Source organism: Herpailurus yagouaroundi, unplaced genomic scaffold (assembly GCF_014898765.1).
Source record: "Herpailurus yagouaroundi ecotype Mexico unplaced genomic scaffold, PumYag 141, whole genome shotgun sequence".
Lineage (NCBI taxonomy): Eukaryota > Metazoa > Chordata > Mammalia > Carnivora > Felidae > Herpailurus > Herpailurus yagouaroundi.
This window is the reverse complement of record NW_024412396.1, coordinates 39,267,900-39,292,734: the sequence shown is the minus strand read 5'-3', so window position 1 is coordinate 39,292,734 and position 24,835 is coordinate 39,267,900. Positions and strand designations below refer to the sequence as shown.

The following is a 24,835-nucleotide window of genomic DNA, read 5'->3' as shown; positions in this document are numbered from 1 at the left end:
GGTTTGTCCTGTTACCGGATGTGGGTGCGTCAGAGTAGGTGTTGAAATGAAAAGCAAATAGATTTGGGCCAAAGAATGCTAACACTTCTCCTCCTCAATGGTAATCTGACTATCCAGTAATGCCTCCTTATTGTATTTGGCAATGTTGAACTACCTGAAGGTTAAGAAGTCCTCTCACCCTTTTTTGAAAAGTCACATACTGCAGGGAACCACCCTTTGGGGCACAAGACGGGTAAGGTGCCTGCCTTGTTTACATAGGACACTGCCAAACACAGACGCTCCAAATTCCCACTTTTTGCCTCATGAGTGACTAGCTGAACTAATTTTGTCCTTACTGATTAACAGGAATAAAATGATATTAAGCAAACCCTGGTTAAGCTTCTTTCCATCCCCCAGGACACTGAACTTTGGCTCACCCTGATGCTGAGTCAGCACGCAGCCAGCCCCCTCCTTAAGGGCAAGTTCCTGGAAAGAGGCTGGTCTCTGGGTAAAATACTCTCTCCATCTCCTGTCCCCATACCCGGTTCTCTCTACCTTTGTTCACTTGCTGTATAAAAGAAAAACACTTTTTGCCCAACTTTTGAGATGCTTGCAAGCCTTATGGTGAGGGGTTCTCCCTACTGTAGCAGCCCCACCCCCCACTGGATACTTGTTTCAGATTGGTTTTTCCTCTGACATAATCTGTCTTTGAATATGGTATTTTTAAAATATATATTTTTTATTTTAGAAAGGGAGAGAGAGAGTACAGGTGAGGGAGAAGGAAGAGGAAGAGGGTGAGGGAGAAGGTGAGTGAGAGAGAGAGAGAGAGAGAGAGCGAGAGAGCGAGAGAGAGAGTCCCAAGCAGGCTCCATGCTCAGTGCAGAGCCTGATGTGGGGCTCGATCGCATGACCCTGGGATCATGACCTGAGCCAAAATCAAGAGTAGGACATTCAACCAATTGAGCCAGCCAGGCACCCCTAATATGACATTTCTTAAACTGATTTCCCATTATTTCATCCTAGATAGGTATTTTCTGAGTATCTCGCACCTGCCATCTCCTTTCTTTCCATTGCCACTGCTCTTGTCCAGACCCTTATTAACCTTGTCCTGGCCCATTATGTACTGATCTCCTCAGCCTCCAATTTTATTTACCTTTTCATATTGCTACTAAGTCTATCTTTCTAAAGATTATTCCTCCAATTCTTTTTTTTTTTCGTTCCTTTTTTTGCCTAAGAATAAAGTCCAAATTCCTTAGTGTAGCATTTGTTTTTCTACAGCAAGGACTAACCTCATCTCTTCCTCCCATGAACCCTTCCAGCTGTTTCTAAAACCTGCCTTTTTTCTCCAGTCTCATTGTGTTGTCCATTTACTTTTTCTGTACCTCCAATGTTTTTTCTCCCAAATCCTCCTTTCCCTGAATTCCTTTTCTTTTCTTTTCTCTATTATTTATTTATTTACTTACTTACTTAAGACAGAGAGGGAAAGAGCATGAGCAGGGGAGAGGGGCTAAGGGAGAGAGAGAATCCCAAGCAGGCTCCCCATTCAGCATGGAGCCTGACTCAGGGCTCTATCCCACAACTCTTGGACCGTGACCTGAGCCCAAATCAAAAGCTGGAAGTTCAACTGACTGAGCCACCCAGGTGCCCTAGGCCCCTCCCTGAATTTTTATCCAATACAAATGCTATTCCTTCCCTGTTTGGGAATCAATCTCTTCCATTATTATTCCCCTGACACTGTGTCTGTACCTTCATTAAAGCACTTAAGATAGTTGTTGTTTTAAAAAAAAATTTTTTTTAAGTTTATTTATTTTGAGAGAGAGGGAAGACAGGGCAGAGCAGGCTCTGTGCTGACAGCAGATGTGGGTTCAAACCCATGAACAGTGAGATCATGACCTGAGCCAAAATCAAGAGTTGGACGCTTAACCGACTGAACCACCCAGGTGCTCCTAAACTAGTTGTCTTTTATTACAGCAACTTGTATACATTTTAAAATCTGTCCTTCTAGATTATAAGCTTTTTGAGGGCAAGACAGTATCTTATTCCTCTGTGTATCTTCTCTGGCCCTTAGCCTAATACCTCACACTTGGAAAGCACTCAATATTCGTTTTGTTAATTAAAACAAATGGAAAACTATTCTATTTCCTTTGTGGTTCCATGTAACATTTTCTGTAATGTATGTTTATCATCTCTAATGACCAACGGAATATAATGTGAGTGTTCAGGACTCAGAAGTCAATTGAATGTTGTTTACTATAAGGCAGAAGATAGACTCTCCTAAATATGACGGTAATAAGAGAATAGCGAAGACTGATCCAGCCGTTCTGAGGGTTCTTGGGAGGCAAGACAGCATAATGTGTTAAGAGTGTGGGTTCTGGTTTCAGATGTCTGAAACCAGGTTGTGCCACTCACTAGCTGTGTGACCTTGAGCATATTCCATGTTTCCGAGCCCCAATTTTTCTTTTGTAGGATGAAGACAGAAAGATCTGGGGCGACTGGGTGGCTCAGTAATTGAGCATCTGACTCTTGATTCGGCTCAGGTCACGATCCTAGGGTCATGGGATTGAGTCCTATGTCTGGCTCCACAGTGAACATGGAGCTTACCTAAGATTCTCTCTCTCCCTCTCTCTGCCCCTCTCCCCTACTCATGCTTTCTCTCCCTAAAATAAAAATTAAAGTTTTTTTAAATGTTTATTTATTTTTGAGAAGGAAAGAGACGGAGCAGAGGAGGGGCAGAGTGAAAGGGAGACAGAGAATCCGAAGTAAGACGCTAAACCAACTGAGCCACCCAGGTGCCCCTGTCTCAAATAAAACTTTTTTTAATTCTTAAAAAAAAGAGAGAGAGAGATGGGCTTCTGGGTGGCTCAGTCATTTGAGTGTTCAACTCTTGATTTCAGCTCATGTCATGATCTCATGGTTTGTGAGTTTGAGCCCTATGTCAGGCTCTGTGCTAATAGTGTGGAGCCTGTTTGGGATTCTCTCTCCCTCTCTCACGCCCCTCTCCCACTCACACTCTCTCTTTCTCTCTCTCTCAAATAAATATGGTTAAAAAAAAAAAAGGATAAGTGACTTTGGAGTGAGGGCATGTGGGCCATGGTAGGAGAGACAGGCATGGGTAGAATGATGAAAACCTCATATGTGAAGAGCGTCTGGTTTCCCTCACTCTGTCGAAGTCCCCTCAACTTGCATACATCATGGCGGGGAGGGAGAAGAAAACAAAAAGCCAGGTACGTTGCCAACCAGGCTCTGTGAGACCAAAGTTCTGAGGAAGCTAGGCCTCAATCACCTGTTTTTCTTCGCCTGCACTGGACAACCTGAATTTAGTTTGTCGTGAATCCCCAAGTAAAATTTGAACTTTATCCTGAAGGCAATGGGGAAAAGCGGAAGGATTTTAAGCAGGACAGGACTGGGATCAACTTCGCCTTTCAGAAAGCAGCTGCAAAAGCAGCGTGGGGAAGAGATTTGAGGGGTGGCGAATGCTGGCAGAGGTACGACGAAGACAGTGCGCTGTCTGAACATGCTGAGTTGGAGAACACGATGCGTATTTGAATAGTGATGTTAAGATGACAGTAAGAGATGGGATTCAGCTCTTTAAATAAAAGTTCCAAGGTATATTTTGCCCTCAGCGCACCCTCAGTACGATTTCATGTAACTACTACAATTATGTTTGTAGTTGTTAATTCACTTGACAGTTTAAAAATTTCTTACCTATACTATGTCATTTTAGCCTTTCCATGATCCTGTAAGGTAGACAGAACTGCTGGTCCTCCCATTTTGCAGTGAGGATTTATGCCTCTGAGATTAGAAGTGATTCATTGTCTAGGATCACAGAGGAAGTCAGGGCAGGGCCACGTCCTGAACCCAGCTCCAGGAGTATGTTCTCTCAGCGGGGAACTGCATGCACTCCCAGTAACCCATCAACTCTCATTCAGCGTCTACCCCACTCTTAGCACTACTTTAGCGGAAATAAAAAAGAATTAGACAATCAGCACAGAGACAACAGCACTGATTGCTGGCAAAGTTGTAGACCAGCAGTCAGATCTGGCTTCCGGTTCTAATTCCACTTCTAACCACCTGTTTGATTGTATTTTATTTGAAGATAACAGAAACCCATTTCAAATGAACTTCAAGAGAAAGGGGAATTGACTGGTTCATGAAATCCAAGGAAGGTGTGAACAGTCCAGGATCAGGAAAGGTGAGACTGCAGAGACAGCTCTTGGGAACAAGTGGAAAGGGGAGGCTCGAACCTTGTCAGGAGTCTTCAAATTTGATTTTTTGTTTCTGTTGCTGTCCGTGTGGCAGTTTCACTTTCTCCCTGCTGCTAACTAGCTTTCTCTAAAGGAAGAAATATGTCTACTATGTTTCTGATTTTAGAAGTGAAAGCTTTAGCCGTTGGAGAGAGATCACTCCAATCCTTCATGGGACTCAAGTAAGAAAGTGTCAAGGACACATCCCTAAAGGCAAGGGAATTAAAAGCAAAAATGAACTACTGGGACTTTATGAAGATAAAAAGCTTCTGCACAGCAAAGGAAACAGCCAACAAAACTAAAAGGCAACCAACGGAATGGGAAAAGATATTTGCAAATGACATATCGGACAAAGGGCTAGTATCCAAAATCTATAAAGAGCTCACCAAACTCCACACCCAAAAAACAAATAACCCAGTGAAGAAATGGGCAGAAAACATGAATAGACACTTCTCTAAAGAAGCACATGAAAAGATGCTCAACATCGCTCCAACATCGCAGGGAAATACAAATCAAAACCACACTCAGATATCACCTCACGCCAGTTAGAGTGGCCAAAATGAACAAATCAGGAGACTATAGATGCTGGAGAGGATGTGGAGAAACGGGAACCCTTGCACTGTTGGTGGGAATGCAAATTGGTGCGGCTACTCTGGAAAACAGTGTTGGAGGTTCCTCAAAAAATTAAAAATAAACCTACCCTATGACCCAGCAGTAGCACTGCTAGGAATTTATCCAAGGGATACAGGAGTGCTGATGTATAGGGGCACTTGTACCCCAATGTTTATAGCAGCACTTTCAACAATAGCCAAATGATGGAAAGAGCCTAAATGTCCATCAACTGATGAATGGATAAAGAAATTGTGGTTTATATACACAATGAAGTACTACGAGGCAATGAGAAAGAATGAAATATGCCCCTTTGTAGCAACATGGATGGAACTGGAGAGTGTTATGCTAAGTGAAATAAGCCATACAGAGAAAGACAGATACCATATGGTTTCACTCTTATGTGGATCCTGAGAAACTTAACAGAAACCCATGGGGGAGGGGAAGGAAAAAAAAAAACAAAAGAGGTTAGAGTGGGAGAGAGCCAAAGCATAAGAGACTCTTAAAACCTGAGAACAAACTGAGGGTTGATGGGGGGTGGGAGGGTGGGGAGGGTGGGTGATGGGTATTGAGGAGGGCACCTTTTGGGATGAGCACTGGGTGTTATATGGAAACCAATTTGACAATAAATTTCATATACTGAAAAAAAAATTTAAGAAAATTAAATTAAAAGAAAAAAAAAAAGAAAGTGTCAAGGAACCTGTTGCTCCCCTGGCCCAGGAGAAGGTGAGTGTCTAACCTGTGGTTACTGGAGGAATCAATTCCACAGAGTGCTAGCAAGATTAACTTAGGTGTTCATTTTCTTAAGTACTTTATGAAAGACATGAGCCTTGAATATGGGCATTATTATATAGCTAGGGAGAAGGAAAGAAAACCAGAGTTTCACCTAGAGAAGGAGGTTTGGAGTTGTTGACGTGGGTGGCCTATAAATAAAAGACAAGCCTGATTGGAGGGGAGGCCGCATCCTTGTTCCCACAGAAAATCACATTGGATTGCCAAAGGAGGAACTGAGCATGATGACAGGTCTAAAAGGTAAACGCAGGATCGGCGCTCTTGGGTGGCTCAGTCAGTTAAGCGGCCAACTTCAGCTCAGGTCATGATCTCGTGCTCCATAAGTTTGAGCCCCGTGTTGAGCTCTGTGCTGACAGCTCAGAGCCTGGAGCCTGCTTCGGATTCTGTGTCTTTCCCTCTCTCTGCCCGTCCTATGCCCATGCTCTATCTCTCAAAAATAAATAAAAAAATGTTAAAAAAAATTTTTTAAATAAAATGAAATAAAAGGTAAACACAGGGGTGACTGTCTGACTCTGGATTTTGGCTCAGGTCATGATCTTGAAGTTGGTGAGGTTGAACCCTGTGTCAGGCTCTGTGCTGACAGCATGTAGCCTGTTTGCAGTTCTCTCTCTCCCCTCTCTCTCTCTGTCCTTCCCCAACTCTCTCTCTCTCAAAAAATAATAAAATAAAACTTATAAACTGAAAAAAAATAATAAAAGGTAAACACAGGGCACCTGGGTGGCTCACTTGGTTAAGCGACTGACTCTTGATTTTGGCTCAGGTTATGATCTCAGTCATGGGATTGAGCCCTGTGTCAGACTCTGAGCCCAGCATGGAGCCTGCTTAAGATTCCCTCTCTCTCCCTCTCTCTCTCTCTCTCTCTCTCTCTCTCTCTCTCTCTCTCTCCTTCTGTTCCTCCCTACTTGCGGGTGTGAACGCATTCTCTCTCTCAAAATAAATAAAATTTAAAATTAAAAAAAATTTTTGAAGCATTTAATAAAAGGTAAACACAGACTTTGTTTTGGTTGAAGCAGCTGTTACAGGTTTCTTGTATAAATTCAACTGTGACTCTGAAACTCTCTTCTGTAACATAGACCTTCAATCATTTCTTAGAATGCTCCTTCCTTGTCAACTGAACTTGGCTTAGAGTTGTGGCAGTGGGAATAAAGAAGAATGGGTGACAGAATTCAGAGAAGGAAAACTCAAGAGATAATACCCAGTCACCTAATCTGGGAGCCTATAAAAAAGATGACGGCTCTTGATAGCACCCTCAGTGACTATTTGAACATAAGCATATTGGAAAGCAGGAGAAGTGTCTTAATAACATTGTATCTCCAGGAATCTGGCATAGTTGGTGCTTAATTTACAAGATTAATAAACTGCATGACTCTCATATAATGAGATTAATATAATGGCTTCTAAGCCTCTTCTAGCAATGCAATTCTTTGAATCCATTTCCAATTCTGATCTTAAAACTCTTCAAAGTCCTCAAATACCCACATACAAAAAAACTTGTTTTTTAATTTTTTTAATGTTTATTTATTTTTGAGACAGAGAGAGACAGAGCATGAGCAGGGGAGGGACAGAGACAGAGGGAGACACAGAATCCAAAGCAGGCTCCAGGCTCTGAGCTGTCAGCACAGAGCCCGATGCAGGGCTGGAACCCATGAACTGTGAAATCATGACCTGAAATGAAGTTGGATGTTTAACCAACTGAGACACCCTGGCACCCCAAAACTTGTTTTTTAAAAGGTTAAGATGGCAAATTTTATGTTACGTATTTTTTTTAATGTTTATTTATTTTTGAGACAGAGAGAGACAGAACATGAACAGGGGAGGGTCAGAGAGAGGGAGACACAGACTCTGAAACAGGCTCCAGGTTCTGAGCTGTCAGCACAGAGCCCGATGCGGGGCTCGAACCCACGGACTGTGAGATCGTGACCTGAGCCGAAGTCGGACGCCTAACCGACTGAGCCACCCAGGCGCCCCTTATGTTATGTATTTTTGGCCACAATAAAAGCCCCAAAAAGTTAGGCTGTTGATTCTACTGTACTTTCAAAAACCTACATTTGAAAATATACCAGTTGTGGCAAGATGACAGCATAGGTCAATCCTGCACTCACCTCCTCCCTCCAAAACACCAAATCTACAGCTACATATGGATCATTTCTCTCTGAAAAAGATCCGAAAAGTAGATGGACTGCTTCTCCACAAAAAAAGATAAAAAGACAAGTAGGGGAGGTAGAGACACAGTCTTGGCAAAAACCTCATTCCCAGCTCAGCGATGCACGAGGCGGGGGAATCTCACCTGTATGGTACTTCTCCCAGAGGAGTGAGGGGCTGGTGTTCCCATCGGCACCCCAACTCCTGGGATCTGCCCCAGGGAGATGAGCCCTCAGAACATCTGACTTAGAAGACAAACAGGGCTGATGTCCCAGGGACCCAAAGTGCCAGATGCAACTGAGATTATCTTTTTTTAAAGGGCTCACCTGCCCTGAGACCCAGAGAAAAAACATCAGGCTGAAAAGTGCCTAGTCTATACATGGAGGAGACTCATTTGCTAATATAAAAGCATCTGCTTGAGGGGCAGGGAACAGCTGAAATACCCCCAGAGAAGGAGTGCTGGCAGATGGCAGGTGCATCGTCCAGCTCTCCTGCTGGCACAGGTAGCAAACTCCAAGGGCTCACCCTCCTGCTGCCTTACTGACACAGGTGGGAGTGAGCAGCGGTGGCACGAGGCCACTGCCTTGCTGGTGGTGGCAGCACTCCCCCGCTTCCTGGCCAGGTTGGGCAGACAGAGAGCTGTGGCATTGTCCCGCTCCTGGTGTGAAGCTGGTTCAAGCACACGGACAAGGTGCTCTCCCACTGGTTCCTGAAACCCCCAGGTGTGTACAGCCAAGACATTTTCCAGCTGCCTTTCGAATGCCCGTGAGAATGCCTCTACTCCTCACACTCTCCAGCTGCCTTGCTAAGGCTAGTGGGTGTGTGCGATACATACAGGGGATGTCCCTTGGTCACCTGGTCCTGGTGGCCAAAGAGACTGGCATTCCTGGGCTCCACAGGAATGTAATGGTTGGAAAGACAGTTCTTGGTTGGTCACCACCCCCGGGGTGCTGCATAGGCAGCGAACTGAAATACAACCCCAGTCTTAAGAAAAAGGACTATTTACTTAGCGGAGCTGCAGCCTGAGGGACAGGCTTTAGGTTTCTGAAACATCTAGAGGCTATGTAGGCGTTCCCAGAGAATATAAGCAGGAAGACACCATCCTCCACGCTCCTTTGGCCTCACTACAGCTCAACAAGACATCCCAGAAGGGAGCTCATACACTTGTCTGGAGTCCCAACTTTTGTAACTGTCACTCAGGGTATACCTCCTGATCTCCTGGTCTTGACGCCAGCAGGGATTATGATTGCAGCCCCACAGGACTATATACCTTTGCTTCCTTTAAAAACTGCTACTGGGGTGCCTGGCTGGCTCCATCAGTAGAGCACGTGACTCTCGATCTCAGGGTTGTGAGTCTGAGTCTCACATGGGTGTAGAGATTACTTAAAAATAAAATCTTTTCAAAAAATTTTATTTTAGGGGCACCTGGGTGGCTCAGTCGGTTAGGCGTCCGACTTCGGCTCAGGTCATGATCTTGCTGTCCGTGAGTTCCAGCCCCGTGTCAGGCTCTGTGCTGACAGCTCAGAGCCTGGAGCCTGCTTCAGATTCTGTGTCTCCCTCTCTCTCTGCCCCTCTCCCGCTCATGCTCTGTCTCTCTCTCTGTCAATAATCAATAAACACTTAAAAAATTAAAATTAAAAAAAATTTATTTTAAAGTTTATTTATTGACAGAGAGAGCAGGGGAAGGGCAGGGGGAGAGAGAGAATCCCAAGCAGGCTCCTCACTGCCACCATGGAGCCTGACTAGGGGCTCAAACCCATGAACCATGAGATCATGATCTGAGCTGAAATCAAGAGTTGAATGCTTAACCGACTGGGTCACCCAGGTGCCCCAAAAATAAAATCTTAAAAAAAAAAAAAAGAAAAAAAAAAAGCTGCTACCTGAGGGCCTGGCTTCCAGTCAGCTTGAAACTAGATGGTAAATGAGAGTCCTTCCTTGGAACACTAATAGGTCTTGGCATGTCCTCAATAACAGGACGTATCAGAATAAATCAGCAGTGTAGTCAATCACAAAGGTTCCAGAGACAACCAAGAACTAGGGCAAAGTTGAACTAGAACATTTATCACCTACATAAGGCCATGCCTTCAAGACTGGGAGAAGTAGTTATTTTGCCTAATATATAGAAGCAAACAGAGAGTCAAGCAAAATGAAAAGTGTGCTGCAAATGAAAGAGCAACACAAAACCTCAGAAAAAGACCTTAATGATACGAAGATAAGTATTCTACCCTATAAAGATTCAAAGTAATGGTCATAACGATGCTCAGTGAACTTGGAAGAACAATGAACACGCTGAGAACTTCAAGAAAGAGGTAAAAAATATTTAAAAAGTACCAACAGGAGTTGCAGAACCGAAGAATACAATAACTGAACTGAAAAATAAACATCTATAGAGGGATTCAACAGCAAACTGGATGAAGCAGAGTGAATCAGTAAGTACTCAGACAAAGCAATGGAATTTACCCAGACATACCAGCAAAAAGAAAAAAAAAAAAAAAGAAACAATGCAAGTAATTTAAGAAACCTAGGGGTGCCTGGGTGGCTCAGTCAGTGAAACAGCAGACTTCAGCTCAGGTCATGATCACGCAGATTGTGGGTTCGAGCCCTGCATCAGGCTCTTTGTTGATAGCTCACAGCCTGGAGCCTGCTTCGGATTCTGGGTCTCCCTCTCTCTCTGCTGCTCTGCTGCTCACAGTCTCTCTTTCTCTCTCAAAAAATGAATGAAAACGTTAAAAAAAAAAGTAAAAAAATATATATATATAAAAAGAAACCCATGGGGCAGGGGCACCTGAGTGGCTCAGTCGGTTAAGTGTCCGACTTCGGCTCAGGTCATGATCTCATGGTTTGTGAGTTCAGGCCCCATGTTAGGCTCTGTGCTGACAGCTCAGAGCCTGGAACCTGCTTTGTAGTCTGTGTCTCCTTTTCTCTCCGCACTCCCCGCCCCTGCCCTAGTTCTGTCTCTCTCTCTCAAAAATAAATAAACCTTAAAAAAAAAAAAAAAAAAGAAAAAAGAAACCTATGGGGCAACGTCAAGTGGAATAACATTCACATTGCAGGGGGCCCAGAAGGAGAAGAGAGAGACAAAGGGGCAGAAAACTTCCCTAACCTGTGAAAGGAAACATCCAGGTTCAGGAATCTCAGAGAGTTCCAAATAAGATAACCAAAAGGGATCCACATTAAGACACATAATTAAAATAACAAAAGTCAAAGATAAGGAGAGACTCTTAAAAGCAGCCAGAGAAAAACAAGTTGTTGTGTGCAGGTGAAATCCTATAAAACTATCAGCAGATTTCTCAGCAGAAACATCGTTGACCAGAGGGAAGAAGCATGACTATTCAAAGTGCTAAAAGGAAAAACTTCCAACCAAGAATATGCCACCCAGCAAGATTATCATTCAGAATAGAAGGTGAGATAAGAGTTTTCCAGACAAGCAAAAACTAAAGGAGTTCATCACTACTAAATCAGACTTAGAGGAGATGTTAAGGAGATTTTTTTCTTTCTTTCTTTCTTTCTTTCTTTCTTTCTTTCTTTCTTTCTTTTTTTTTTTTTGCCTTTTTTTTTTAATGTTTATTTATTTTTGAGACAGAGAGAGACAGAGCATGAACGGGGGTGGGTCAGAGACAGAGGGAGACACAGAATTTGAAACAGGCTCCAGGCTCTGAGCGGTCAGCACAGAGCCCGACGCGGGGCTCAAACTCACAGACCGTGAGATCATGACCTGAGCCGAAGTTGGACGCTTAACCGACTGAGCCACCCAGGTGCCCCTCTTTCTTTTTTTTTTTAATGTTTATTTATTCCTGAGAAAGAGAGACAGAGCATGAGCAGGGGAGGGTCAAAGAGAGAGAGAGAGAGAGAGACAGACAGACAGACAGAGACAGAGAGAGAGAGAGAGAGAGAGAGAGAGAGAGAGAGAGACAGAGACAGAATCCAAAGCAGGCTTCAGGCTCTAAGCTGTCAGCACTGCACCTGATGCGGGGCTTGAACCCACGAACTATGAGATCATGAACTGAGCTGAAGTCAAATGCCTAACTGGCCACTCAGGTGCCCCTCATTTTTTTTTTTTTTTTTTAAGTAGGCTTCATGCCCAACACAGAGCCCAACATGGGGCTTGAACTCATGATCCTGAGATCAAGACCTAAGCTGAGATCAAGAGTCAGAAGCTTAACCAACTGAGATACCCAGGTGCCCCATTAAGGAGATTTCTTTACTCTGAAAAGAAGTAGCACTAATTAATACAAGAAAACATATGAAAGTAAAAATCTCACTGTAGAAGGCAAATACATACAAGGTAGTGGATTAAATACTTATAAAGTGACTATGAAGGTTAAAAGACAAAACTGGTGGGGCACCTGGGTAGCTCAGTTGAGCATCAGGCATCTAGCATCTTGATTTTGGCTCAGGTCATGATCCCAGGGTCATGGGATCAAGTGCTGTGTCAGGCTCCATGCTGAGCCTACTCCATGCTCAGCACGGAGCCTGCTTAAGATTCTCTCTCCCCTGCCCCTCTCCTTCATTCGCACACTCTCTCCCTAAAATAAAAAAAAATTAAAAAAAGAAAGTAGTAAAATTAAACTACAATAGTTAAAGGATACATAAGATACAAAGATGTAAAATGCGATGTCAAAAACAAAATGTTGAGGGGAAGAGAGTAAACTTGCAGTTTTAGAAAGTGTTCAAATTTACCCATGGGGCACCTGGGTGGCTCAGTTGGTAAGCGTCCAACTTCAGCTCAGGTCATGATCTCACGGTCTATGAGCTCGAGCCCCGCGTCGGGCTCTGTGCTGACAGCTCAGAGCCTGGAGCCTGCTTCAGATTCTGTGTCTCCCTCTCTCTCTCTCAAAAATAAATAAACATTAAAAAAAATTAAAAAAAAAAACCTCACAGTAAACATGAAACAAAAACTTATAGAAAATACACCAAAGAAAATGAGAAAGTAAACTAAACATAACACTGAAGAAAGTTATCAAACCACAAGGGAAGAAAGAGACAAAGAAAGGGACTGAGAGGAACTATAAAAACAGCCAGAAAAAAAAAAAGACAATACATACCTATCAATAATCACTTTAAATGTAATTGGATCAAGTTCTCCACTCAAAATGAATGGGTGGCTGAATGAATAAAGAAACAAGACACATCTATATACTGCTGAGAAGAGACTCACTTCAGAAGTAAAAATACACACAGACTGAAAGTGAAGGGATAGAAAAAGATATTCCATGCTAACGGAAACAAAAAGAAAACTAGTACAGCTATTCTTGTATCAGACAAAATAGACTTTATTTATTTATTTATTTTTAAAGTAGGCTCCACGCCCAACATGGAGCTTGAACTCATGACCCTGAGATCAAGCATCACATGCTCCACTGACTGAGCCAGCCAGGTGCCCCCAGACAAAATAGACTTTAAAGCAAAGATTGTAATAAAAGATAAGGAGGGACACTATATAATGATAAAAGGGTCAATCTAGCAAAAAGATATAACATTTATAAGTACATATGCAGCCAATATAGGAGCACTAAAATATATAAAGCAAATATTAATGGACCAAAAGGGAGAAATTGATGACAACACAGTAATAATAGAGGACCTTCACACTCCACTTACATCAATGGATAAATTATATAGACAGGAAATCAACAAGAAAACATCAGCTTTTGGGGCACATGGGTGGCTCAGTTGGTTTAGCATCCAACTCTTATCAATAAGGTTGCTTATGTTTACGAGTAATTGTTTTATATATTTGGGGGCTCCTGTATTTGGCGCATAGACGTTTATAACTGTTAGCTCTTCCTGATGGATAGACCCTGTAATTATTATTATATAATGCCCTTCTTCATCTCGTTACAGTCTTTAATTTAAAGTCTAGTTTGTCTGATATAAGTATGGCTACTCCAGCTTTCTTTTGGCTTCCAGTAGCATGATAAATAGTTCTTCACCCCCACACTCTCAATCTAAAGGTGTCCTCGGGTCTAAAATGAGTCTCTTGTAGACAGCAAATAGATGGGTCTTGTTTTTTTATCCATTCTGATACCCTATGTCTTTTGGTTGGCGCATTTAGTCCATTTACATTCAGTGTTATTATAGAAAGATACGGGTTTAGAGTCATTGTGATGTCTGTATGTTTTATGCTTGTAGCGATGTCTCTGGTACTTTGTCTCACAGGATTCCCCTTAGGATCTCTTGTAGGGCTGGTTTAGTGGTGATGAATTCCTTCAGTTTTTGTTTGTTTGGGAAGACCTTTATCTCTCCTTCTATTCTAAATGACAGACTTGCTGGATAAAGGATTCTCGGCTGCATATTTTTTCTGTTCAATACATTGAAGATCTCGTGCCAATCCTTTCTGGCCTGCCAAGTTTCAAAAGAGAGATCAGTCACGAGTCTTATAGGTCTCCCTTTATAAGTTAGGGCACGTTTATCCCTTGCTGCTTTCATAATTTTCTCTTTATCTTTGTATTTTGCCAGTTTCACTATGATATGTCGTGTAGAAGATTGATTCAAGTTACGTCTGAAGGGAGTTCTCTGTGCCTCTTGGATTTCAATGCCTTTTTCCTTCCCCAGTTCAGGGAAGTTCTCAGCTATTATTTCTTCAAGTACACCTTCAGCACCTTTCCCTCTCTCTTCCTCCTCTGGGATACCAATTATGCGTATATTATTATTTTTTTTAGTGTATCACTTAGTTCTCTAATTTTCCCCTCATACTCCCGGATTTTTTTCTCTCTCTTTTTCTCAGCTTCCTCTTCTTCCATAATTTTATCTTCTAGTTCACCTATTCTCTCCTCTGCCTCTTCAATCCGAGCCGTGGTCGTTTCCATTTTATTTTGCATCTCGTTTAAAGCGGTTTTCAGCTCCTCCTGACTGTTCCTTAGTCCCTTGATCTCTGTAGCAAGAGATTCTCCGCTGTCCTCTATACTGTTTTCAAGCCCAGTGTTTAATTTTATGACTATTATTCTAAATTCACTTTCTGTTATATCATTTAAATCCTTTTTGAAGAGTTCATTAGCTGTTGTTATTTCCTGGAGATTCTTTTGAGGGGAATTCTTCCGTTTGGTCATTTTGGATAGTCCCTGGAGTGGTGGAGACCCACAGGGCACTTCCCCTGTGCTGTGGTGTATAACTTGTGTTGGTGGGCGGGGCCGCAGTCAGACCTGATGTCTGCCCCAGCCCACCGCTGGGGCCACAGTGAGACTGGTGTGTACCTTCTCTTCCCCTCTCCTAGGGGTGGGATTCACTGTGGGGTGGCGTGGCCCATCTGGGCTACTTGCACGCTGCCAGGCTTGTGGTGCTGGGAATCTGGTGTATTAGCTGGGGTGGGTAGGCAAGGTGCACGGGGGCAGGAGGGGCAGGCTTAGCTCGCTGCTCCTTAGGTGATCCACTTCAGGAGGGGCCCTGTGGCAGCGGGAGGAGTCAGACCCGCTGCCGGAGGGGTGGCTCCGCGGAAGCACAGCGTTGGGTGTTTGCTCGGAGTGAGCAAGTTCCCTGGCAGGAACTGGTTCCCTTTGGGATTTTGGCTGGGGGATGGGCGGGGGAGATGGCTCTGGCGAGCGCCTTTGTTCCCCGCCAAGCTGAGCTCTGTCGTCCAGGGTTCAGCAACTCTCCCTCCCTTTGTCCTCCAGCCTTCCCGCTTTCCAAGCAGAGCTGTTAACTTATGACCTCCCAGATGCTAAGTCCCGCTTGCTGTTGGAACACACTCCGTCTGGCCCCTCCGCTTTTGCCAGCCAGACTCCGGGGCTCTGCTTGGCCAGCAGGCTGCCCCTCCGCCCCGGCTCCCTCCCGCCGGTCCGTGGAGCGCGCACCGCCTCGCCGCCCTTCCTACCCTCTTCCGTGGGCCTCTCGTCTGCGCTTGGCTCCGGCGACTCCATTCTGCTAATCCTCTGGCGGTTTTCTGGGTTATTTAGGAAGGTGTAGGTGGAATCTAAGTGATCAGCAGGACGCGCGGTGAGCCCAGCGTCCTCCTATGCTGCCATCTTCCTCTCTCTCCTCAGCATCCAACTCTTGATTCTGGCATAGGTCGTGATCTCACAGTCGTGGGATTGAGCCTCATGTTGGGTTTGGGATTCTCATGGAGTCTACTTGGGATTCTCTCTCTCTGCCCCTCTCTGGCTCACACACTCTCTCTCTCTCTCAAAATAAATAAATATTTAGAGTGTTTTTTAAAAAATGTTTTATTTATTTTTGAGAGAGTGAATATGAGCAGGGGAGGGGCAGAGAGATAGATGGACAGAGGATCTGAAGCAGGCTCTGCTCTGACAGCATCGAAATCATGAACTGTGAGATCATGACCTCAGCTGAAGTTGAACATTCAATCCACTGAGCCACCCAGGTGGCCCAAATAAACATTTAAAAAGATAAAAAATAAGAATAAATGAAATATTAAAATCATATAATCATCTCAATAAATGTTAAGAAAGCATTTGACAAAATTCAGCCTTCATTTATGAATCAAAAAACGCAACAAAATCAGTATACTTGACCTAATAAAGACCATATATGACAAATACATAGGTAATATTACACTTAATGGTAAAAAAGTGAAAGCTTTCTCCTTTATGATGAGAAATAAAACAAGAATGCCCACTCTCCCCACTTTTTAATTAAAAAAATTTTTTTAATGTTTATTTACTTTTGAGAGAGAGAGAGACAGAACGTGAGTGGGGGAGGGGCACACAGAGAGGGAGACACAGAATCCAAAGCAGGCTCCAGGCTCTGAGCTGTCAGCACAAAGCCTGACACAGGGCTCAAACTCACAAACCATGAGATCATGACCTGAGCCAAAGTCAGAGGCTCAAACCCAGGTGCCCCTCTCCACTTTTTAATTTTTAAGTAATCTCTACACCCAATTGGAGCTCAGACTCATAATCCCAAGATCAAGAGTCACATGCTCTTCTGATAGAGCCAGTCAGGTGCCCCTCTCCCCAATCTTATTCAACACAGTATTTGCAGCCCTACCCACAGCAATTAGGCAAGAAAAGAAATAAAAGGCATACAAAAAGGAAGAAGTAAAACTGTCACTATTTGCAGATGACATAATACTATATATAGAAAACCCTAAAGACATTATCAAAAAACCGCTGGGAATAATTAATGACTTCAGTGAGGTTGCAGGATACAAAATTAATATACAAAAATCTCTTGCATTTCTATACACTAATAATGGACTATCAGAAAGAGAAATCAAGGCGTGCCTGGGCGGCTCAGTTGGTTAAGCATCTGACTTCGGCTCAGGTCATGATCTAAAGACTCAGGGGTTTGAGCCCTGCATCAGGCTGTCTGCTATCAGTGAGGAGCCTGCTTTGGATCCTCTGTCCCTCTCTCTCTGCCCCTCCTCTGCTTGTGCTCTTTTATCTCTCTCTCTCTCTCTCTCTCTCTCAAAAATAAATAAACATTTAAAAAAAGAGACAGAGGGGCGCCTGGGTGGCTCAGTTGGTTGAGCAGCCGACTTCGGCTCAGGTCACGATCTCGCGGTCCGTGAGTTCGAGCTCTGCATCAGGCTCTGTGCTGACAGCTTGGAGCCTGGAGCCTGTTTCAGATTCTGTCTCTCTCTCTCTCTGACCCTCCCCCATTCATGCTTTGTCTCTCTCTGTCTCAAAAATAAATAAATGTTAAAAAAAAAAAAATTAAAAAAAAGAGAGAGGCACCTGGGTGGCTCAGTCAGTTAAGTGACTTCGGCTCAGGTTAAGATCTCACGGTTTGTGAGTTCGAGCCCCACATTAGGCTCTTTGCTGTTGTCACAGAGCTCACTTAGATCCTCTGTCTCCCTCTTTCTCTGCCCCTCGCCTGCTTGCACTCTCTCTCAAAAATAAACATTTAAAAAAGAGAGAGAGAAATCAAGAAAACAATCCCATTTACAACTGCATCAGAAAGAATAAAATACCTAGGAATAAATTTAACCAAGGAGTAAAAGACCTTTACACTGAAAAATATGACTTAAAAGAAATTCAAGAAGTTACAAATAAATGGGAAGCTATTCCATGCACATGGATTGGAAGTATAAATATTGTTAAATGTCCATACTACCCAAAGGAATCTACAGATTCAATGCAAACCTCATCAAAATTCCAATGGCAGTTTTTAAAAAAAAAAAATTTTTTTTTTTAACGTTTATTTCTTTTTGAGACAGAGAGAGACAGAGCATGAATGGGGGAGGGTCAGAGAGAGAGAGGGAGACACAGAATCTGAAACAGGCTCCAGGCTCCGAGCTGTCAGCACAGAGCCTGACGCGGGGCTCGAACTCACGGACCGCGAGATCATGACCTGAGCCGAAGTCGGCCACTTAACCGACTGGGCCACCCAGGCGCCCCTCCAATGGCAGTTTTTACAGGACTAGAAACAAACAATCCTAAAATTTATATAGAATCACAAAAGATCCTGAATAGCCAAAATAATCTTGAGAAAGAACAAAGTCAGAGGTATCCCACTCCCTGATTTCAAATGATACTACAACACTATAGCAATCAAAATAGTATGGTATTGGCATAAAAGCAGACACATAGATCAATGCATTAGGAAAGAGAGCTCAGAAATAAACCCACACATATATGGCCAATTAATTTATGACAGAGGAGGCAAGAACATACAAAAGAGAAAGGATAGACTCTTTAATAATGTGCAGACTGGACAGCTACATGTAAAAGAATGAAACTGGACCACTATCTTGTACCGTTTATAAAAATTAACTCAATATGGATTAAAGATTTGAATGTTAAGACATGAAACCATAAAACTCCCAGAAGAAAACAGGCAGTAGGTTCCTTGACATCAGTATTAGTGATTTTTTTTTTTTTTTTTTTTTTGGAACTGGCTCCAAAAGCAAAAATAAACAAGTTGGACTACACCAAACTGAAAAGTTTCCGCATAGTGAAGGAAACCATCAGCAAAAGAAAAAGTAAACCTATCAAATGGGAGAAGATATTTTCAAATCATATACCTGATAAGTGGTTAATATCCAAAACATACTTAAAAATTCAGACAATTCATAACAAAAAAATTTTTTAATGGGCAGAAGATCTGAATACACATTTTTTTCCAAAGAAGACATATAGAAGGCCAACAGGCACATGAGAAAGGATGCTCAATATTACCAATCATCAGGTAAATAAATGAAATATCATCACACATCTGTCAGAATAGATATTATAAAAAAGACAAGAAATAAAAGGTTTAGGTGAGGATGTAGAGAAAAAGAAACTCTTGTAGACTGTTGATGGGAATGTAAATTTGTGCACCACTATGGAAAACAGTATGGAGATTCCTAAAAAAATTAAAAATAGGCCTGCCATATGATGAAGAAATTCCACGCTGGGTTTTCTGTCTGAAGAAAAAGAAAACACTAAATTGAAAAGATATATGTACCCTTATGTTTGTTGCAGCATTAATTTATAGTAACTAAGATATAGAAACAACCTAAGTGTCCATTGATGGATGAATGTATAAAGATGTGGCGTATAAACATAATGGAATACTACTCAGCTATTAAAAATAATGAAATTATGCCATTTGCAACAATATGGATGGACCTTGAGGGTACTCTGCAAAGGAAATAGGTCAGACAGAGAAAGGCAAATACTACACGATCTTACTTGTATGTGGAACCTAAAAAACAAAACAACACAAAGCCTAGACTCCTAGATATAGAAACCAGACTGGTGGGTGCCAGAGAAGAAAGAAGATTGCTGGGGGGAGATATGGGTGATAGGGATCAAGAGGTACAAACTTTCAGGACTAAAATAAAAAAGTCATGGGGATATAATGTACAGCATGGGGAATATAGTCAATAATACTGCATTAACTTTGTATGGTAATAGCTGGTAAAGAGACTTATTTTGGTGATTATTTTGCAATGTATACAAATGTTGAATTACCAAGTGATACATTTGAAGCTAACATAATGTTGTCAAATATACCACAATAAAAAAGAAAAAGAAAAAAAAAGGAAAAACAAAAAGAAAATATACCAAACACATTTTATAAATACTTTCACCAATGGTTAGTTTATAAAAACAATTTATGTTCTTCAGAAAATTAAATTAACCATTTTGATTAATGGAGCATTTAGTATATTACAAACATAGAAATATTAGGGGCAAATCAACACCTACCAAAATGTCTGGAATGATGAATGGGCAGATGTGGTTGGAGGTTTCAAGTCTTGAATTAAAAAAAAAAAAATCTTCTGAATTGGGTATACACGTGTATTACCAATCATTTCTAGAAAAGAAAAAGCCAAGAGCCAGATTTTAATAATAAGAAAACTGGAACTGGATAGAGACATTAACAAAGGGGGAAATTATTAGGAAGAAAAAAATGGTTTTAAAAAAAGTACTATAAATTTGGGGTAAAATAAAACTGAGTACAAATGGTCTATATGGTAAGGAAAGAATTCCATGGTCATCTCAGCCAGCATGGATTAGAATTAAAGTGGGTTGGAGGCCATATATTTTTTTTGCCTAAAATACTCTCAGATCATTTTCTGTAAGGTTTTCTTCCTTCGAATCTTACTCTGGGAAAAAGTGATTTGAAATGTTAGGGCATAGAAAATTCCTTATCTGTTAATTACAAATTTTATGTTTATCACATTTTATTTATATTTGTGCTATGCTAGGCATCTTTTCAAGAATTCAGAGGAAATCCTATTTTTTAGAAAATAAAACTAATCAAAGATGCAGGATAAAATCAGTAGGTATTTATGCAAAGAATTAAAAAAAAAACATAGGTTTAATATTTCAAAAATAACAAATTCATATTCACCATTTATTGATGCCCATAATGCCCTATGTACTGACATCTACATGTCAAGACTATTCTAGTGATAGTTAATAGTAATAATTTAGGCTAAATAGCTTGCAATATATAAATTTTGTAGTTTAATGAATAAGAAATTAAGTTATATTCCAGGCTCAAAAAAATTATAATAAATATTCAGTTTAAAATAAGAACCATTTTCTTATTCAGTTTAATTATTCAGTTTAATTATAATAAATATTCAGTTTAAAATAAGAATCATTTTCTTATTGGGGCGCCTGGGTGGCGCAGTCGGTTAAGCGTCCGACTTCAGCCAGGTCACGATCTCGCGGTCCGTGAGTTCGAGCCCCGCGTCAGGCTCTGGGCTGATGGCTCGGAGCCTGACGCCTGTTTCTGATTCTGTGTCTCCCTCTCTCTCTGCCCCTCGCCCGTTCATGCTCTGTCTCTCTCTGTCCCAAAAAAATAAATAAACGTTAAAAAAAAAAATTAAAATTAAAAAAAAAAAAAGAATCATTTTCTTATTAAGTAATGTAGTTTTTTCCCTCCTAGTTTCATTGTATAGTTGATGTAGAAGTCTGTATCAGTTTAAAGTGTATAACATAATGATTTATGTATATATTACAAAATGATAACCACAATTTTAGTTAACATCCATCAACTCACAGTTATAATTTTTTTTCTTATGATGAGATTTTAAGATCTATTATCTCAGTAACTTTCAAATATACAATATGGTATAACAGTTTTAAATACATATTACTTAGAAGACGTATTTCTAGGGGCGCCTGGGTGGCTCAGTCGGCTAAGCGTCCGACTTCAGCTCAGGTCACGATCTCACAGTTCGTGGGTTCGAGCCCCACGTCAGGCTCTGTGCGGACAGCTCAGAGCCTGGAGCCTGTTTCAGATTCTGTGGCTCCCTCTCTCTCTGACCCTCCCCCGTTCATGCTCTATCTCTCTCTGTCTCAAAAATAAATAAATAAACGTTAAAAAAAAATTTTAAGAAGACGTATTTCTAAAAGTAAAATTCTTTGACTTCATTGTAAAATTAGTTCAATGATTTATCAACCCAATATGACAAAATACAACTTTATTTAAATTAGTTGTGGAAGGCAAAATGACCAAGGCTAAGCCTATATATTGTGTTTCCCTACTACTTTTATGAAAGAAATGACAGCAATATTTTACCTTTGTATAGTTCATGTATCACAAAAAAGATTTCAATATTACATAAACTCAAGTACAGAGAAGGATCTAACAAAATTTAACATGTTAATTATGCAACATAAACTAAGACATTTGGCTTTGCAGGGAAGACACTGAATTACACCCAGATAATCATGTCATTACTTGGTAGCAATGTATTTCTTTTTAAAAAATGTTTATGCTTTGTTATAAAAAATGCTTGCCACAGAAAGTTTATATTTGAATCTTTTGATATGGTTCAATTTCTGTTAAGTTTCAAGATGAAAAGTATCAGAGTGAGTGTAAACAGAATCCACCAGAACTATTCTTTTCATCATGGTGCTTTGGTGCTTTTGGCCTTGTCCTTATCATTAACAGATTTACAGCACCAGCAGGACACTGTCAGCCTTTTCAAGTTTTGTCTTTTGACTTGCATTCTTTTCCTCTTCAGTGCAGTCAGAGGCCAAATTCCCACCTCCCCATCATCTTTGTCTCTGTATTGTCTTAAAAAAATTTTTTTTTAATGTTTATTTTTAGAGAGAGAAAGACACACACACACAGAATGCAAGCAGGGCAGGGAGGGGGGGTGAGGCAGAGAGAGAGGCAGACACAGAACCCAAGGCAGGCTCCAGGCTCTGAGCTGTCAGCACAGAGTCCAATGCCGACTCGAACTCATGAGCCGTGAGATCATGACCTGAGCTGAAGTCGGACGCTTAGCCAACTGAGCCACCCAGGTGCCCCTCTTTATTCTCTTTTAAAGAGGATATTACATTCTGACAAAATATGCCAGTGATCAAGTCATATTTTAGCCATAGGATATAAATATCACCTCCTACTTTGTTTTATATGTTTTCCTCTTTCTCTGCTCTCTTTAGACTAATTAGTCCCCAGAATTGGAAATTCCTTGAATGAATCCGAATAATTCTTTATCTGAACAAGGGGCACGTGAGTGGCTCAGTCAGTTGAGCGTCTCTTGATTTTGGCTCACTCAGGTTGTGATCCCAGGGTTGTGGGATCCACACTGAGCTTGGAGCGTGCTTGAGATTCTCTCCTTCTGTCCTTCTCCCCTGCTCGTACCTGCTCTCACTCTCTCTCTCTCTCTCTCTCTCTCTCTCACTCTCTCAAAAAAAAATTCAGCCTTTATAAACAAATGATTTTGACAGAAACCAGGCTCCTCCCACCTTTGTACAAGTTGCTCCTTGTTTTCAAATGCCAGCTAATCATCCATTTCACAGGACCATTCATAGATAACCTAATGCCACCTCTCTGCTTACTCCATGAAGTGATTGCTTGTGTCTGATTTCTTTGATCCGTTTGGTATGTCTGGCTTTATGTCTTTGAATATACTCGCATGTTTTGTCTCCCTCAGTAGATTATAAATGCCTCAATATTAGACACAATGAGTTCTAATCAAGGACAATTATCTGCCTGCAGACCTATGAATTCAAATGAAATGCTTTAACTTTTTCCTAGTTCCAAAATCCCTTCCAAATCTCTTCCTTCTGATTCCCAGAACCACAGTCCAAGTTCCTGCCCCCATTCCCTCTCACCTGACTACTGCAATCATCTTCTAATTATTTACCTAGCCTTTGCTCTCTGACCTCTGGCAATTTACCTTCGATTTCCTTCTCAGTTATCTTTCTAAAGCAGTTCTGATGGTGTCACTCCCTAGGTTAAAGCCCTCCATGGCTCTCCACTGCCTACAAATAAAATCTCCAGCTTGGCATTCAAGGGCTTTACAATCTGGTCCCATCCCCTCTTTCTAACCCAATTCCAACCACTTACTCCTCCTACTGTGTATTCTATGAGCTACTGTTTATCAAATACATCTTTGCACATTCCTTTCCCATCTTTCTTCATTTTCTGTCTTTCCTAAGATGAGTTTCTCCACCTACTCTCATCATGCTCTTTAATAAAGGATCCCAGCTCAAGAGGATCACTTCTTCCCTGGCTTGTTGTCCCTAGTCAACTTGTTTCTTCTCCGTTCCAGAGCATGTTGTTTATCTCCATTTTAGCATTTTCCATTTATACTGTGAGCAACTTTAAGACAGAGATGATGATTTATTTATCTTCCTATGGCTATAGCGTAGCAAGTGAAGTGGGAGGAAGAGAATCATTTCCCTAGGAAATGAAGGAAATACTGCTAAAGACACAGGTAGGGGAAATTTCCCAATTTTCTTGGAAGAGGTTCAAATTCTTTAATTATTGACATCCACCTTACTTGTAGTAGCTTCTTGGAATTAAGAGTTCAGAGAATCTCTGGGGCACCTGGGTGGCTAGTCCAACTTTGGCTCAGGTCATGATCTCATTGGTGGTGGGTTGGAGCCCCACCTGGGGCTCTGCTGACAGCTCAGAGCCAGGAGCCTGCTTCAAATTCTGTTATCTCCCTCTCTCTGCCCCTCCCCCATTTGTGTTCTTTCTCTCTCAAAAATAAATATTAAAAAAAAAGTTCAGAGACTTTCTAATAAAAACTGTATTTTCTAGAAGTCAAGTTTGTAACTTTCCTGACATGGAAGTTAAGCCTCTAAATCAGCCTCATCAAGCTCAAAAAATCTGCAGCCTGCATCCAGGAACCAATTAATTTCCTCTGTGCAACCCCACCTAGCTATTAGAATTTATTAAAATACTACATTGAAGTCAAGATAACTGTGATCTCTTAACTTATTTGATCAATGGCGCAGTATTGTCCTGGGATCCACATCTAATCTTGCCACCACTGGTCAATTGGCACGTGGCTTTCAGGACCTGAGCCGTCAGAAACAGCTCTGTAATTACTTGTGATTACTTGAGTCGAACGATTCCGGGCCTATGGTGGTTATTTCGCCTTCACTCACCATTAAACACTTGGTTCTGTGCCAGCAGGATGTCCGGGTGCTTGGCCACTCGCACCTCGGACGCCGGCCCCCAGGGTCGTGGCCTCTCCGAACCAACGGTGGTCAGAGGCAAGCCGGCAGCATCAGCCGGAGGGAAACGAGGGCTGAAGTTGGAGAAGGGGGCGGACAAGGTCCGCCCGCCCAGCGCCGCGACGCCTGGCGGGTGTCAAGGCGAACCTCAACGCAGCCACCCCGCTGAGCCTCAGCACCCCCACGCCGCCGGATGCGCTCGAGGCGGCCGCGCGCGGCCAGGCGCCCTCCCGGCGCGGCAGTGGGGGG

At 42.0% G+C, this 24,835-nt stretch overlaps 1 long non-coding RNA gene across 1 annotated transcript in view; it reads right to left on the bottom strand.

The window, feature by feature from the left end:
• LOC121031886 (uncharacterized) overlaps positions 1 to 24,835 on the bottom strand; it is a 75,531-nt gene that overhangs the window by 45,555 nt on the left and 5,141 nt on the right. Inside the window, exon 2 of the long non-coding RNA XR_005790950.1 lies at positions 19,859 to 19,967. This is a non-coding gene — a long non-coding RNA (uncharacterized LOC121031886). The remainder of the gene's footprint in view (positions 1 to 19,858; positions 19,968 to 24,835) is intronic.